We start from the raw sequence: 19,215 nt of genomic DNA, 5'->3' as shown, positions 1-19,215 counted from the left end.
TAATAGACAGTAGTAGCAGTATACTGTAGGTAGGGGTAAAGTGACTAGGTAAAAGGATAGATAATAGACAGTAACAGCAGTATACTGTAGGTAGGGGTAAAGTAACTAGGTAAAAGGATAGATAATAGACAGTAACAGCAGCATACAGTAGGTAGGGGTAAAGTGACTAGGTAACAAGGTAGATCGACAGTAGCAGCAGTATACAGTAGGTAGGGGTAAAGTGACTAGTTAACAGGATAGATAGACAGTAACAGCAGTATACTGTTGGTATGGGTAAAGTGACTAGGTAACAAGGTAGATAATAGACAGTAACAGCAGCATACAGTAGTTAGGGGTAAAGTGACTAGGTAACAAGGTAGATAGACAGTAGCAGCAGTATACTGTAGGTAGGGGTAAAGTGACTAGTTAACAGGATAGATAATAGACAGTAACAGCAGTATACTGTAGGTAGGGGTAACGTGAAAAGCTAACAGGATAGATAATAGACAGTAGTAGCAGTATACTGTAGGTAGGGGTAAAGTGACTAGGTAAAAGGATAGATAACAGACAGTAACAGCAGTATACTGTAGGTAGGGGTAAAGTTACTAGGTAACAGGATAGATAGACAGTAACAGCAGTATACTGTAGGTAGGGGTAACGTGAATAGCTAACAGGATAGATAATAGACAGTAGCAGCAGTATACTGTAGGTAGGGTTAAAGTGACTAGGAAAGGGATAGATAATAGACAATAACAGCAGTATACTTTAGGTAGGGGTAAAGCGGCTAGGTAACAGGATAGATAGACTGTAACAGCAGTATACTGTAGGTAGGGGTAAAGTGACTAGTTGACAGGATAGATAATAGACAGTAACAGCAGTATACCGTAGGTAGGGGTAAAGTGACTAGTTAACAGGACAGATAATAGACTGTAAGAGCAGTATACTGTAGGTAGGGGTAAAGTGACTAGGTAACAGGATAGATAATAGACAGTAACAGCAGTACACTGTAGGTAGGGGTAAAGTGACTAGGTGACAGGATAGATAATAGACAGTAACAGCAGTATACTGTAGGTAGGGGTAAAGTGACTAGTTAACAGGACAGATAGACAGTAACAGCAGTATACAGTAGGTAGGGGTAAAGTGACTAGTTAACAGGATAGATAGACAGTAACAGCAGTATACTGTAGGTAGGGGTAAATTGACTGGGTAACAGGATAGATAATAGACAATAACAGCAGTATACTGTAGGTATGGGTAAAGTGACTAGGTAACAGGATAAATAGACAGCAACAGCAGTATACTGTAGGTAGGGGGTAAAGTGACTAGGCAAAAGGATAGATAGACAGTAACAGCAGTATACTGTAGGTAGGGGTAAAGTGACTAGGTAACAAGGTAGATAGACAGTAACAGAAGTATACTGTAGGTAGGGGTAAAGTTACTAGGTAACAGGATAGATAGACAGTAACAGCAGTATACTGTAGGTAGGGGTAACGTGAATAGCTAACAGGATAGATAATAGACAGTAGCAGCAGTATACTCTAGGTAGGGTTAAAGTGACTAGGAAAGGGATAGATAATAGACAGTAACAGCAGTATACTTTAGGTAGGGGTAAAGCGGCTAGGTAACAGGATAGATAGACTGTAACAGCAGTATACTGTAGGTAGGGGTAAAGTGACTAGTTAACAGGATAGATAATAGACAGTAACAGCAGTATACCGTAGGTAGGGGTAAAGTGACTAGTTAACAGGACAGATAATAGACTGTAACAGCAGTATACTGTAGGTAGGGGCAAATTAACTAGGTTAACAGGATAGATAATAGACAGTAACAGCAGTACACTGTAGGTAGGGGTAAAGTGACTAGGTAACAGGATAGATAATAGACAGTAACAGCAGTATACTGTAGGTAGGGGTAAAGTGACTAGTTAACAGGATAGATAGACAGTAACAGCAGTATATTGTAGGTATGGTTAAAGTGACTAGGTAAAAGGATAGATAGACAGTAACAGCAGTATACTGTAGGTAGGGGTAAAGTGACAAGGTAACAGGATAGATAGACAGTAACAGCAGTATACTGTAGGTAGGGGTAAAGTGACTAGGCAACAGGATAGATAGACAGTAACATCAGTATACTGTAGGTAGGGGTAAAGTGACAAGGTAACAGGATAGATAGACAGTAACATCAGTATACAGTAGGTAGGGGTAAAGTGACTAGGTAACAGGATAGATAATAGACAGTAGTAGCAGTATACTGTAAGTAGGGGTAAAGTGACTAGTTAACAGGATAGATAATAGACAGTAGCAGCAGTATACAGTAGGTAGGGGTAAAGTGACTAGGTAACAGTATAGATAATAGACAGTAACAGCAGTATACTGTAGGTAGAGGTAAAGTGACAAGGTAAAAGGATAGATAGACAGTAACACAGTGTACTGTAGGTAGGGGTAAAGTTACTAGATAACAGGTTAGATAATAGACAGTTACAGCAGTATACTGTAGGTAGGGGTAAAGTGACTAGGTAACAAGGTAGATAGACAGTAACAGCAGTATACTGTAGGTAGGGGTAAAGTGACTAGGTAAAAGGATAGATAGACAGTAACAGCAGTATACTGTAGGTAGGGGTAAATTGACATGGTAACAGGATAGATAATAGACAGTAACAGCAGTATACTGTAGGTAGGGGTAACGTGAATAGCTAACAGGATAGATAATAGACAGTAGTAGCAGTATACTGTAGGTAGGGGTAAAGTGACTAGGTAAAAGGATAGATAATAGACAGTAACAGCAGTATACTGTAGGTAGGGGTAAAGTAACTAGGTAAAAGGATAGATAATAGACAGTAACAGCAGCATACAGTAGGTAGGGGTAAAGTGACTAGGTAACAAGGTAGATCGACAGTAGCAGCAGTATACAGTAGGTAGGGGTAAAGTGACTAGTTAACAGGATAGATAGACAGTAACAGCAGTATACTGTTGGTATGGGTAAAGTGACTAGGTAACAAGGTAGATAATAGACAGTAACAGCAGCATACAGTAGTTAGGGGTAAAGTGACTAGGTAACAAGGTAGATAGACAGTAGCAGCAGTATACTGTAGGTAGGGGTAAAGTGACTAGTTAACAGGATAGATAATAGACAGTAACAGCAGTATACTGTAGGTAGGGGTAAAGTGACTAGTTAACAGGATAGATAATAGACAGTAACAGAAGTATACTGTAGGTAGTGGTAAAGTGACCAGGTAACAAGATAGATAATAGACAGTAGTAGCAGTATACTGTAGGTAGGGGTAAAGTGACTAGGTAACAGGATAGATAACAGACAGTAACAGCAGTATACTGTTTGGTAGGGGTAAAGTGACTAGGTAACAGGATAGATAGACAGTAACAGCAGTATACTGTAGGTAGGGGTAAAGTGACTAGGTAACAGGATAGATAGACAGTAACAGCAGTATACAGTAGGTAGGGGTAAAGTGACTAGTTAACAGGATAGATAGACAGTAACAGCAGTATACTGTAGGTAAGGGTATCGTGACTAGTTAACAGGATAGATAATAGACAGTAACAGCAGTATACTGTAGGTAGGGGTAAAGTGACTAGTTAACAGGATAGATAGACAGTAACAGCAGTATACTGTAGGTAAGGGTATAGTGACTAGTTAACAGGATAGATAATAGACCGTAACAGCAGTATACTGTAGGTAGGGGTAAAGTGACTAGGTAACAGGATAGATAATAGACAGTAACAGCAGTATACTGTAGGTAGGGGTAAAGTGACTAAGTAAAATGATAGATAATAGACAGCAACAGCAGTATACTGTAGGTAAGGGTAAAGTGACTAGGCAACAGGATAGATAGACAGTAACATCAGTATACTGTAGGTAGTTGTAAAGTGACTAGGTAAAACTATTGTTTTCACTATATATTTTACCTCTTGGGGATGTCATTCGAAAACATAATGTTAAATTTCACTGCTATGCGGACGACACACAGCTGTACATTTCAATGAAACATGGTGAAGCCCCAAAATTGCCCTCGCTAGAAGCCTGTGTTTCAGACATAAAGAAGTGGATGGCTGCAAACTTTCTACTTTTAAACTCGGACAAAACAGAGATGCTTGTTCTAGGTCCCAAGAAACAAAGAGATCTTCTGTTGAATCTGACAATTAATCTGGATGGTTGTACAGTCGTCTCAAATAAAACTGTGAAGGACCTCGGCGTTACTCTGGACACTGATCTCTCTTTTGAAGAACATATCAAGACTGTTTCAAGGACAGCTTTTTTCCATCTACGTAACATTGCAAAAATCAGAAATTTTCTGTCCAAAAATGACGCAGAAAAATTAATCCATGCTTTTGTTACTTCTAGGCTGGACTACTGCAATGCTCTACTTTCCGGCTACCCGGATAAAGCACTAAATAAACTTCAGTTAGTGCTAAATACGGCTGCTAGAATCATGACTAGAACCAAAACATTTGATCATAGTACTCCAGTGCTAGCCTCCCTACACTGGCTTCCTGTTAAGGCAAGGGCTGATTTCAAGGTTTTACTGCTAACCTACAAAGCATTACATGGGCTTGCTCCTACCTATCTTTCCGACTTGGTCCTGCCGTACATACCTACACGTACGCTACGGTCACAAGACGCAGGCCTCCTAATTGTCCCTAGAATTTCTAAGCAAACGGCTGGAGGTAGGGCTTTCTCCTATAGAGCTCCATTTTTATGGAATGGTCTGCCTACCAATGTGAGAGACGCAGACTCAGTCTCAACCTTTAAGTCTTTACTGAAGACTTATCTCTTCAGTAGGTCCTATGATTAAGTATAGTCTGGCCCAGGAGTGTGAAGGTGAACGGAAAGGCTGGAGCAACGAACCGCCCTTGCTGTCTCTGCCTTGCCGGTTCCCCTCTTTCCACTGGGATTCTCTGCCTCTAACCCTTTTACAGGGGCTGAGTCACTGGCCTACTGGTGTTCTTCCATGCCGTCCATGGGAGGGTGCGTCACTTGAGTGGGTTGAGTCACTGACGTGGTCTTCCTGTCTGGGTTGGCGCCCCCCTTGGGTTGTGCCATGGCGGAGATCGTTGTGGGCTATACTCGGCCTTGTCTTAGGACGGTAAGTTGGTGGTTGGAGACATCCCTCTAGTGGTGTGGGGGCTGTGCTTTGGCAAAGTGGGTGGGGTTATATCCTGCCTGTTTGGCCCTGTCCGGGGTATCATCGGATAGGGCCACAGTGTCTTCTGATCCCTCCTGTCTCAGCCTCCAGTATTTATGCTGCAGTAGTTTATGTGTCGGGGGCTAGGGTCAGTCTGTTACATCTGGAGTATTTCTCTTGTCTTATCCGGTGTCCTGTGTGTATTTAAATATGCTCTCTCTAATTCTCTCTTTCTCTCTTTCTGTCTTTCTCTCGGAGGACCTGAGCCCTAGGACCATGCCTCAGGACTACCTGGTATGATGACTCCTTGCTGTCCCCAGTCCACCTGGCCGTGCTGCTGCTCCAGTTTCAACTGTTCTGCCTGCGGCTATGGAACCCTGACCTGTTCACCGGACGTGCTTGTTGCACCCTCGACAACTACTATGATTATTATTATTTGACCATGCTGGTCATTTATGAACATTTTAACATTTTAACATCTTGACCATGTTCTGACCATGTAGGGGTAAAGTGACATGGTAACAGAATAGATAGACAATAACAGCAGTATACTGTAGGTAGGGGTAAAATGACTAGTTAACAGGACAGATAGACAGAAACAGCAGTATACTGTAGGTAGGGGTAAAGTGACTAGGTAACAGGATAGATAGACAGTAACAGCAGTATACTGTAGGTAGGGGTAAAGTTACTAGGTAACAGGATAGATAATAGACAGTAACAGCAGTATACTGTAGGTAGGGTAAAGTTACTAGGTAACAGAATAGATAATAGACAGTAACAGCAGTATACTGTAGGTAGGGGTAAAGTTACTAGGTAACAGGATAGATAATAGACAGTAACAGCAGTATACTGTGGGTAGGGTAAAGTTACTAGGTAACAGAATAGATAATAGACAGTAACAGGAGTATACTGTAGTTAGGGGTAAAGTGACTATGTAACAGGATAGATAATAGACAGTAACAGCAGTATACTGTAGGTAGGGGTAAAGTGACTAGGTAACAGGATAGATAATAGACAGTAACAGCAGTATACTGTAGGTAGGGGTAAAGTGACTAGGTAACAGGATAGATTATAGACAGTAACAGCAGTATACTGTAGGTATGGGTAAAGTGACTAGTTAACAGGATAGATAGTAGACAGTAACAGCAGTATACTGTAGGTAGGGGTAAAGTTACTAGGTAACAGGATAGATAATAGACAGTAACAGCAGTATACTGTAGGTAGGGGTAAAGTGACTAGGTAACAGGATAGATAATAGACAGTAACAGCAGTATACTGTCGGTAGGGGTAAAGTGACTAGGCAACAGGACAGATAGACCGTAACAGCAGTATACTGTAGGTAGGGGTAAAGTGACTAGTTAACAGGATAGATAATAGACAGTAACAGCAGTATACTGTAGGTAGGGGTAAAGTTACTAGGTAACAGGATAGATAATAGACAGTAACAGCAGTATACTGTAGGTAGGGGTAAAGTGACTAGGTAACAGGATAGATAATAGACAGTAACAGCAGTATACTGTCGGTAGGGGTAAAGTGACTAGGCAACAGGACAGATAGACCGTAACAGCAGTATACTGTAGGTAGGGGTAAAGTGACTAGTTAACAGGATAGATAATAGACAGTAACAGCAGTATACTGTAGGTAGGGGTAAAGTGACTATTTAACAGGATAGATAAGAGACAGTAACAGCAGTATACAGTAGGTAGGTGTAAAGTGACTAGGTAACAAGGTAGAGAGACAGTAACAGCAGAATACTGTAGGGAGGGATAAAGTTACTAGGTAACAGGATAGATAGACAGTAACAGCAGTATACTGTAGGTATGTGTAAAGTGACTAGGTAAAAGGACAGATAATAGACAGTAACAGCAGTATACTGTAGGTAGGGGTAAAGTGACTAGGAAAGGGATAGATAATAGACAGTAACAGCAGTATACTGTAGGTGGGGGTAAAGTGACTAGGTAACAGGATAGATAGACAGTAACAGCAGTATACTGTAGGTAGGGGTAAAGTGACTAGATAACAGGATAGATAATAGACAGTAACAGCAGTATACAGTAGGTAGGGGTAAAGTGACTAGGTAACAGGATAGATAGACAGTAAAAGCAGTATACTGTAGGTAGGGGTAAAGTGACTAGGAAAGGGATAGATAATAGACAGTAACAGCAGTATACTGTAGGTAGGGGTAAAGTGACTAGGTAACAGGATAGATAGACAGTAACAGCGGTATACTGTAGGTAGGGGTAAAGTGACTAGGAAAGGGATAGATAATAGACAGTAACAGCAGTATACTGTAGGTGGGGGTAAAGTGACTAGGTAAAAGGATAGATAATAGACAGTAACAGCAGTATACTGTAGGTAGGTGTAAAGTGACTAGGTAACAGGATAGATAGACAGTAAAAGCAGTATACTGTAGGTAGGGGTAAAGTGACTAGGAAAGGGATAGATAATAGACAGTAACAGCAGTATACTGTAGGTGGGGGTAAAGTGACTAGGTAACAGGATAGATAATAGACAGTAACAGCAGTATACTGTAGGTAGGGGTAAAGTGACTAGGCAACAGTACAGATAGACCGTAACAGCAGTATACTGTAGGTAGGGGTAAAGTGACTAGGTAACAGGATAGATAATAGACAGTAACAGCAGTATACTGTAGGTAGGGGTAAAGTGACTAGGTAACAGGATAGATTATAGACAGTAACAGCAGTATACTGTAGGTATGGGTAAAGTGACTAGTTAACAGGATAGATAGTAGACAGTAACAGCAGTATACTGTAGGTAGGGGTAAAGTTACTAGGTAACAGGATAGATAATAGACAGTAACAGCAGTATACTGTAGGTAGGGGTAAAGTGACTAGGTAACAGGATAGATAATAGACAGTAACAGCAGTATACTGTAGGTAGGGGTAAAGTGACTAGGCAACAGGACAGATAGACCGTAACAGCAGTATACTGTAGATAAGGGTAAAGTGACTAGTTAACAGGATAGATAATAGACAGTAACAGCAGTATACTGTAGGTAGGGGTAAAGTGACTATTTAACAGGATAGATAAGAGACAGTAACAGCAGTATACAGTAGGTAGGTGTAAAGTGACTAGGTAACAAGGTAGAGAGACAGTAACAGCAGAATACTGTAGGGAGGGATAAAGTTACTAGGTAACAGGATAGATAGACAGTAACAGCAGTATACTGTAGGTATGTGTAAAGTGACTAGGTAAAAGGACAGATAATAGACAGTAACAGCAGTATACTGTAGGTAGGGGTAAAGTGACTTGCTAACAGGATAGATAATAGACAGTAACAGCAGCATACTATAGGTAGGGGTAAATTGACAAGGTAACAGGGTAGATAGACAGTAACAGCAGTATACTGTAGGTAGGGGTAAAGTGACTAGGCAACAAGACAGATAGACCGTAACAGCAGTATACTGCAGTGTCTCAGCCTCCAGTATTTATGCTGCAGTAGTTTATGTGTCGGGGGGCTAGGGTCAGTCTGTTACATCTGGAGTATTTCTCTTGTCTTATCCGGTGTCCTGTGTGTATTTAAATATGCTCTCTCTAATTCTCTCTTTCTCTCTTTCTGTCTTTCTCTCGGAGGACCTGAGCCCTAGGACCATGCCTCAGGACTACCTGGTATGATGACTCCTTGCTGTCCCCAGTCCACCTGGCCGTGCTGCTGCTCCAGTTTCAACTGTTCTGCCTGCGGCTATGGAACCCTGACCTGTTCACCGGACGTGCTTGTTGCACCCTCGACAACTACTATGATTATTATTATTTGACCATGCTGGTCATTTATGAACATTTTAACATTTTAACATTTTGACCATGTTCTGTTATAATATCCACCCTGCACAGCCAGAAGAGGACTGGCCACCCCTCATAGCCTGGTTCCTCTCTAGGTTTCTTCCTAGGTTTTTGGCCTTTCTAGGGAGTTTTTCCTAGGGAGTTTTTCCTAGCCACCGTGCTTCTTTCACATGCTTTGCTTGCTGTTTGGGGTTTTAGGCTGGGTTTCTGTACAGCACTTTGAGAATATCAGCTGATGTACGAAGGCCTATATAAATAAATTTGATTTGAGTATACTGTGGGTAGGGGTAAAGTGACTAGGTAACAGGATAGATAATAGACAGTAACAGCAGTATACTGTAGGTAGGGGTAAAGTGACTAGGTAACAGGATAGATTATAGACAGTAACAGCAGTATACTGTAGGTATGGGTAAAGTGACTAGTTAACAGGATAGATAGTAGACAGTAACAGCAGTATACTGTAGGTAGGGGTAAAGTTACTAGGTAACAGGATAGATAATAGACAGTAACAGCAGTATACTGTAGGTAGGGGTAAAGTGACTCGGTAACAGGATAGATAATACACAGTAACAGCAGTATACTGTAGGTAGGGGTAAAGTGACTAGGCAACAGGACAGATAGACCGTAACAGCAGTATACTGTAGGTAGGGGTAAAGTGACTAGTTAACAGGATAGATAATAGACAGTAACAGCAGTATACTGTAGGTAGTGGTAAAGTGACTATTTAACAGGATAGATAAGAGACAGTAACAGCAGTATACAGTAGGTAGGTGTAAAGTGACTAGGTAACAAGGTAGAGAGACAGTAACAGCAGAATACTGTAGGGAGGGATAAAGTTACTAGGTAACAGGATAGATAGACAGTAACAGCAGTATACTGTAGGTAGGTGTAAAGTGACTAGGTAAAAGGACAGATAATAGACAGTAACAGCAGTATACTGTAGGTAGGGGTAAAGTGACTTGCTAACAGGATAGATAATAGACAGTAACAGCAGCATACTATAGGTAGGGGTAAATTGACAAGGTAACAGGGTAGATAGACAGTAACAGCAGTATACTGTAGGTAGGGGTAAATTCACTGGGTAACAGGATAGATAATAGACAGTAACAGCAGTATACTGTAGGTAGGGGTAAAGTGACTAGGTAACAGGATAGATAGACAGTAACATCAGTATACTGTAGGTAGGGGTAGAGTGACAAGTTAACATGATAGATAATAGACAGTAACAGCAGTAGGTAGGGGAAAAGTGACTAGGTAACAGGATAGATAATAGACAGTAACAGCAGTATACTGTAGGTAGGGGTAAAGTGACAAGGTAACAGGATAGATAATAGACAGTAACAGCAGTATACTGTAGGTAGGGGTAAAGTGATTAGGAAAAAGGATAGATATTAGACTGTAACAGCAGTATACTGTAGGTAGGGGTAAAGTGACTAGGCAACAGGATAGATAATAGACAGTAACAGCAGTATACTGTAGGTAGGGATAAAGTGACTAGGTAACAGGATAGATAGACAGTAACAGCAGTATACTGTAGGTAGGGGGTAAAGTGACTAGGTAACAGGATAGATAAAGACAGTAACAGCAGTATACTGTAGGTAGGGGTAAAGTGACTAGGTAACAGGATAGATAATAGACAGTAACAGCAGTATACTGTAGGTTGGGGTAAAGTGACTAGTTAACAGGATAGATAATAGACAGTAACAGCAGTATACTGTAGGTAGGGGTAAATTGACTAGGTAACAAGATAGATAATAGACACTAGTAGCAGTATACTGTAGGTAGGGGTAAAGTGACTAGGCAACAGGATAGATAGACAGTAACAGCAGTATACTGTAGGTAGGGGTAAAGTGACTAGGTAACAGGATAGATAGACAGTAACAGCAGTATACTGTCGGAAGGTGTAAAGTGACTAGGCAACAGGACAGATAGACCGTAACAGCAGTATACTGTAGGTAGGGGTAAAGTGACTAGTTAACAGGATAGATAATAGACAGTAACAGCAGTATACTGTAGGTAGGGGTAAAGTGACTATTTAACAGGATAGATAAGAGACAGTAACAGCAGTATACAGTAGGGAGGGATAAAGTTACTAGGTAACAGGATAGATAGACAGTAACAGCAGTATACTGTAGGTAGGTGTAAAGTGACTAGGTAAAAGGACAGATAATAGACAGTAACAGCAGTATACTGTAGGTAGGGGTAAAGTGACTAGGCAACAGGACAGATAGACCGTAACAGCAGTATACTGTAGGTAGGGGTAAAGTGACTAGTTAACAGGATAGATAATAGACAGTAACAGCAGTATACTGTAGGTAGGGGTAAAGTGACTATTTAACAGGATAGATAAGAGACAGTAACAGCAGTATACAGTAGGTAGGTGTAAAGTGACTAGGTAACAAGGTAGAGAGACAGTAACAGCAGAATACTGTAGGGAGGGATAAAGTTACTAGGTAACAGGATAGATAGACAGTAACAGCAGTATACTGTAGGTAGGTGTAAAGTGACTAGGTAAAAGGACAGATAATAGACAGTAACAGCAGTATACTGTAGGTAGGGGTAAAGTGACTTGCTAACAGGATAGATAATAGACAGTAACAGCAGCATACTATAGGTAGGGGTAAATTGACAAGGTAACAGGGTAGATAGACAGTAACAGCAGTATACTGTAGGTAGGGGTAAATTCACTGGGTAACAGGATAGATAATAGACAGTAACAGCAGTATACTGTAGGTAGGGGTAAAGTGACTAGGTAACAGGATAGATAGACAGTAACATCAGTATACTGTAGGTAGGGGTAAAGTGACAAGTTAACATGATAGATAATAGACAGTAACAGCAGTAGGTAGGGGAAAAGTGACTAGGTAACAGGATAGATAATAGACAGTAACAGCAGTATACTGTAGGTAGGGGTAAAGTGACTAGGTAAAGGATAGATATTAGACTGTAACAGCAGTATACTGTAGGTAGGGGTAAAGTGACTGGGTAACAGGATAGATAATAGACAGTAACAGCAGTATACTGTAGGTAGGGGTAAAGTGACTAGGTAACAGGATAGATAGACAGTAACAGCAGTATACTGTAGGTAGGGGTAAAGTGACTAGGTAACAGGATAGATAGACAGTGACAGCAGTATACTGTAGGTAGGGGTAAAGTGACTAGGTAACAGGATAGATAATAGACAGTAACAGCAGTATACTGTAGGTTGGGGTAAAGTGACTAGTTAACAGGATAGATAATAGACAGTAACAGAAGTATACTGTAGGTAGGGGTAAATTGACAAGGTAACAAGATAGATAATAGACACTAGTAGCAGTATACTGTAGGTAGGGGTAAAGTGACTAGGCAACAGGATAGATAGACAGTAACAGCAGTATACTGTAGGTAGGGGTAAAGTGACTAGGTAACAGGATAGATAGACAGTAACAGCAGTATACTGTAGGTAGGGGTAAAGTGACTAGGTAACAGGATAGATAGACAGTAACAGCAGTATACTGTAGGTAGGGGTAAAGTGACTAGGTAACAGGATAGATAATAGACAGTAACAGCAGTATACTGTAGGTTGGGGTAAAGTGACTAGTTAACAGGATAGATAATAGACAGTAACAGAAGTATACTGTAGGTAGGGGTAAATTGACAAGGTAACAAGATAGATAATAGACACTAGTAGCAGTATACTGTAGGTAGGGGTAAAGTGACTAGGCAACAGGATAGATAGACAGTAACAGCAGTATACTGTAGGTAGGGGTAAAGTGACTAGGTAACAGGATAGATAGACAGTAACAGCAGTATACTGTCGGAAGGTGTAAAGTGACTAGGCAACAGGACAGATAGACCGTAACAGCAGTATACTGTAGGTAGGGGTAAAGTGACTAGTTAACAGGATAGATAATAGACAGTAACAGCAGTATACTGTAGGTAGGGGTAAAGTGACTATTTAACAGGATAGATAAGAGACAGTAACAGCAGTATACAGTAGGTAGGTGTAAAGTGACTAGGTAACAAGGTAGAGAGACAGTAACAGCAGAATACTGTAGGGAGGGATAAAGTTACTAGGTAACAGGATAGATAGACAGTAACAGCAGTATACTGTAGGTAGGTGTAAAGTGACTAGGTAAAAGGACAGATAATAGACAGTAACAGCAGTATACTGTAGGTAGGGGTAAAGTGACTAGGCAACAGGACAGATAGACCGTAACAGCAGTATACTGTAGGTAGGGGTAAAGTGACTAGTTAACAGGATAGATAATAGACAGTAACAGCAGTATACTGTAGGTAGGGGTAAAGTGACTATTTAACAGGATAGATAAGAGACAGTAACAGCAGTATACAGTAGGTAGGTGTAAAGTGACTAGGTAACAAGGTAGAGAGACAGTAACAGCAGAATACTTTAGGGAGAGATAAAGTTACTAGGTAACAGGATAGATAGACAGTAACAGCAGTAAACTGTAGGTAGGTGTAAAGTGACTAGGTAAAAGGACAGATAATAGACAGTAACAGCAGTATACTGTAGGTAGGGGTAAAGTGACTTGCTAACAGGATAGATAATAGACAGTAACAGCAGCATACTATAGGTAGGGGTAAATTGACAAGGTAACAGGGTAGATAGACAGTAACAGCAGTATACTGTAGGTAGGGGTAAATTCACTGGGTAACAGGATAGATAATAGACAGTAACAGCAGTATACTGTAGGTAGGGGTAAAGTGACTAGGTAACAGGATAGATAGACAGTAACATCAGTATACTGTAGGTAGGGGTAGAGTGACAAGTTAACATGATAGATAATAGACAGTAACAGCAGTAGGTAGGGGAAAAGTGACTAGGTAACAGGATAGATAATAGACAGTAACAGCAGTATACTGTAGGTAGGGGTAAAGTGATTAGGAAAAAGGATAGATATTAGACTGTAACAGCAGTATACTGTAGGTAGGGGTAAAGTGACTTGGCAACAGGATAGATAATAGACAGTAACAGCAGTATACTGTAGGTAGGGGTAAAGTGACTAGGTAACAGGATAGATAGACAGTAACAGCAGTATACTGTAGGTAGGGGTAAAGTAACTAGGTAACAGGATAGATAGACAGTGACAGCAGTATACTGTAGGTAGGGGTAAAGTGACTAGGTAACAGGATAGATAATAGACAGTAACAGCAGTATACTGTAGGTTGGGGTAAAGTGACTAGTTAACAGGATAGATAATAGACAGTAACAGAAGTATACTGTAGGTAGGGGTAAATTGACAAGGTAACAAGATAGATAATAGACACTAGTAGCAGTATACTGTAGGTAGGGGTAAAGTGACTAGGCAACAGGATAGATAGACAGTAACAGCAGTATACTGTAGGTAGGGGTAAAGTGACTAGGTAACAGGATAGATAGACAGTAACAGCAGTATACTGTCGGAAGGTGTAAAGTGACTAGGCAACAGGACAGATAGACCGTAACAGCAGTATACTGTAGGTAGGGGTAAAGTGACTAGTTAACAGGATAGATAATAGACAGTAACAGCAGTATACTGTAGGTAGGGGTAAAGTGACTATTTAACAGGATAGATAAGAGACAGTAACAGCAGTATACAGTAGGTAGGTGTAAAGTGACTAGGTAACAAGGTAGAGAGACAGTAACAGCAGAATACTGTAGGGAGGGATAAAGTTACTAGGTAACAGGATAGATAGACAGTAACAGCAGTATACTGTAGGTAGGTGTAAAGTGACTAGGTAAAAGGACAGATAATAGACAGTAACAGCAGTATACTGTAGGTAGGGGTAAAGTGACTTGCTAACAGGATAGATAATAGACAGTAACAGCAGCATACTATAGGTAGGGGTAAATTGACAAGGTAACAGGGTAGATAATAGACAGTAACAGCAGTATACTGTAGGTAGGGGTAAAGTGACTTGGTAACAGGATAGATAGACAGTAACATCAGTATACTGTAGGTAGGGGTAGAGTGACAAGTTAACATGATAGATAATAGACAGTAACAGCAGTATGTAGGGGAAAAGTGACTAGGTAACAGGATAGATAATAGACAGTAACAGCAGTATACTGTAGGTAGGGGTAAAGTGATTAGGAAAAAGGATAGATATTAGACTGTAACAGCAGTATACTGTAGGTAGGGGTAAAGTGACTTGGCAACAGGATAGATAATAGACAGTAACAGCAGTATACTGTAGGTAGGGGTAAAGTGACTAGGTAACAGGATAGATAGACAGTAACAGCAGTATACTGTAGGTAGGGGTAAAGTGACTAGGTAACAGGATAGATAGACAGTAACAGCAGTATACTGTCGGAAGGTGTAAAGTGACTAGGCAACAGGATAGATAGACAGTAACATCAGCATACTGTAGGTAGGGGTAAAGTGACAAGGTAACAGGATAGATAATAGACAGTAACAGCAGTATACTGTAGGTTGGGGTAAAGTGACTGGTTAACAGGATAGATAATAGACAGTAACAGCAGTATACTGTAGGTTGGGGTAAAGTGACTAGTTAACAGGATAGATAATAGACAGTAACAGAAGTATACTGTAGGTAGGGGTAAAGTGACTAGGTAACAGGATAGATAATAGACAGTAACAGCAGTATACTGTAGGTTGGGGTAAAGTGACTGGTTAACAGGATAGATAATAGACAGTAACAGCAGTATACTGTAGGTTGGGGTAAAGTGACTAGTTAACAGGATAGATAATAGACAGTAACAGAAGTATACTGTAGGTAGGGGTAAAGTGACAAGGTAACAAGATAGATAATAGACACTAGTAGCAGTATACTGTAGGTAGGGGTAAAGTGACTAGGCAACAGGATAGATAAGACAGTAACAGCAGTATACTGTAGGTAGGGGTAAAGTGACTAGGTAAAAGGATAGGTAATAGACAGTAACATCAGAATACTGTAGGTAGGTGTAGAGTGACTAGGTAACAGGATAGATAGAAAGTAATAGCAGTATACTGTAGGTAGGGGTAAAGTGACTATGAAAGGGATAGATAATAGACAGTAACAGCAGTGTACTGTAGGTAGGGGTAAAGTGACTAGGAAAGGGATAGATAATAGACAGTAACAGCAGTATACTGTAGGTAGGGGTAAAGTGACTATTTAACAGGATAGATAATAGACAGTAACAGCAGTATACTATAGGTAGGGGTAAACTGACAAGGTAAAAGGATAGATAAGAGACAGTAACAGCAGTATACAGTAGGTAGGTGTAAAGTGACTAGGTAACAAGGTAGATAGACAGTAACAGCAGTATACTGTAGGTAGGAGTAACGTGACTAGGTAACAGGATAGATACTAGACAGTAGTAGCAGTATACTGTTGGTAGGGGTAAAGTGACTAGGTAAAAGAATAGATAATAGACAGTAACAGCAGCATACAGTAGGTAGGGGTAAAGCGAGTAGGTAACAAGGTAGATAGACAGTAGCAGCAGTATATTGTAGGTAGGGGTAAAGTGACTTGCTAACAGGATAGATAATAGACAGTAACAGCAGCATACTATAGGTAGGGGTAAATTGACAAGGTAACAGGATAGATAGACAGTAACAGCAGTATACTGTGGGTAGGGGTAAATTCACTGGGTAACAGGATAGATAATAGACAGTAACAGCAGTATACTGTAGGTAGGGGTAAAGTGGTTAGGTAACAGGATAGATAGACAGTAGCAGCAGTATACTGTAGGTAGTGGTAAAGTGACTAGTTAACAGGATAGATAATAGACAGTAACAGCAGTATACTGTAGGTAGGGGTAAAGTTACTAGGTAACAGGATAGATAATAGACAGTAACAGCAGTATACTGTAGGTAGGGGTAAAGTGACATGGTAACAGAATAGATAGACAATAACAGCAGTATACTGTAGGTAGGGGTAAAATGACTAGTTAACAGGACAGATAGACAGAAACAGCAGTATACTGTAGGTAGGGGTAAAGTGACTAGGTAACAGGATAGATAGACAGTAACAGCAGTATACTGTAGGTAGGGGTAAAGTGACTAGGTAACAGGATAGATAGACAGTAACATCAGTATACTGTAGGTAGGGGTAAAATGACTAGTTAACAGGATAGATAATAGACAGTAACAGCAGTATACAGTAGGTAGGGGTAAAGTTACTAGGTAACAGAATAGATAATAGACAGTAACAGCAGTATACTGTAGGTAGGGGTAAAGTGACTATGTAACAGGATAGATAATAGACAGTAACAGCAGTATACTGTAGGTAGGGTAAAGTTTCTAGGTAACAGAATAGATAATAGACAGTAACAGCAGTATACTGTAGGTAGGGGTAAAGTGACTATGTAACAGGATAGATAATAGACAGTAACAGCAGTATGCTGTAGGTAGGTGTAAAGTGACCAGGTAACAAGATAGATAGACAGTAACAGCGGTATACTGTAGGTAGGTGTAAAGTGACTAGGTAACAGGATAGATAGACAGTAAAAGCAGTATACTGTAGGTAGGGGTAAAGTGACTAGGAAAGGGATAGATAATAGACAGTAACAGCAGTATATTGTAGGTAGGGGTAAAGTGACTAGGCAACAGGACAGATAGACCGTAACAGCAGTATACTGTAGGTAGGGGTAAAGTGACTCGGTAACAGGATAGATAGACAGTAACAGCAGTATACTGTTGGTGGGGGTAAAGTGACTAGGTAACAGGATAGATAATAGACAGTAACAGCAGTATACTGTAGGTAGGGGTAAAGTGACTAGGTAACAGGAAAGATAATAGACAGTAACAGCAGTGTACTGTAGGTAGGGGTAAAGTGACTAGGTAACAGGATAGATAATAGACAGTAACAGCAGTATACTGTAGGTAGGGGTAAAGTGACTAGGTAACAGGATAGATAATAGACAGTAACAGCAGTATACTGTAGGTAGGGGTAAAGTGACTAGGCAACAGGACAGATAGACCGTAACAGCAGTATACTGTAGGTAGGGGTAAAGTGACTAGTTAACAGGATAGATAATAGACAGTAACAGCAGTATACTCTAGGTAGGGGTAAAGTGACTAGGAAAGGGATAGATAATAGACAGTAACAGCAGTATACTGTAGGTAGGGGTAAAGTGACTAGGAAAGGGATAGATAATAGACAGTAACAGCAGTATACTGTAGGTAGGGGTAAAGTGACTAGGAAAGGGATAGATAATAGACAGTAACAGCAGTATACTGTAGGTAGGGGTAAAGTGACTAGGAAAGGGATAGATAATAGACAGTAACAGCAGTATACTGTAGGTAGGGGTAAAGTGACTAGGTAACGGATAGATAATAGACAGTAACAGCAGCATACTATAGGTAGGGGTAAAGTGACTAGTTAACAGGATAGATAATAGACAGTAACAGCAGTATACTGTAGGTAGGGGTAAAGTGACAAGGTAAAAGGATAGATAAGAGACAGTAACAGCAGTATACTGTAGGTAGGGGTAAAGTGACTAGGTAACAGGATAGATAGACAGTAACAGCAGTATACTGTAGGTAGGGGTAACGTGACTAGTTAACAGGATAGATACTAGACAGTAACAGCAGTATACTGTTGGTAGGGGTAAAGTGACTAGGTAACAGAATAGATAATAGACAGTAACAGCAGCATACTGTAGGTAGGGGTAAAGTGACTAGGTAACAGGATAGATAGACAGTAACAGCAGTATACTGTAGGTAGGGGTAAAGTGACTAGGTAACAGGATAGATAATAGACAGTAACAGCAGCATACTGTAGGTAGGGGTAAATTGACTAGGCAACAGGATAGATAATAGACAGTAACAGCAGTATACTGTAGGTAGGGGTAAAGTGACTAGGTAACAGGATAGATAGACAGTAACAGCAGTATACTGTAGGTAGGGGTAAAGTGACTAGTTAACAGGATAGATAGACAGTAACAGCAGTATACTGTAGGTAGGGGTAAAGTGACTAGTTAACAGGATAGATAATAGACAGTAACAGCAGTATACTGTAGGTAGGGGTAAAGTGACTAGGTAACAGGATAGATAATAGACAGTAACAGCAGTATACTGTAGGTAGGGGTAAAGTGACTAGGTAACAGGATAGATAAGACAGTAACAGCAGTATACTGTAGGTAGGGGTAAAGTGACTAGTTAACAGGATAGATAATAGACAGTAACAGCAGTATACTGTAGGTAGGGGGTAAAGTGACTAGGTAAAAGGATAGATAAGAGACAGTAACAGCAGTATACTGTAGGTAGGGTGTAAAGTGACTAGTTAACAGGATAGATAATAGACAGTAACAGCAGTATACTGTAGGTAGGGGTAAAGTGACTAGGAAAGGGATAGATAATAGACAGTAACAG

The 19,215-nt window shown here is 40.4% G+C and overlaps 1 pseudogene; it reads right to left on the bottom strand.

Moving 5' to 3' along the window:
* Window positions 1-19,215, bottom strand: part of LOC106608144 (myelin transcription factor 1-like protein) — a 286,795-nt pseudogene that overhangs the window by 227,400 nt on the left and 40,180 nt on the right.

This window comes from Salmo salar, chromosome ssa06 (genome assembly GCF_905237065.1).
Source record: "Salmo salar chromosome ssa06, Ssal_v3.1, whole genome shotgun sequence".
NCBI lineage: Eukaryota > Metazoa > Chordata > Actinopteri > Salmoniformes > Salmonidae > Salmo > Salmo salar.
This window is presented reverse-complemented; position numbering and strand designations above follow the sequence as displayed.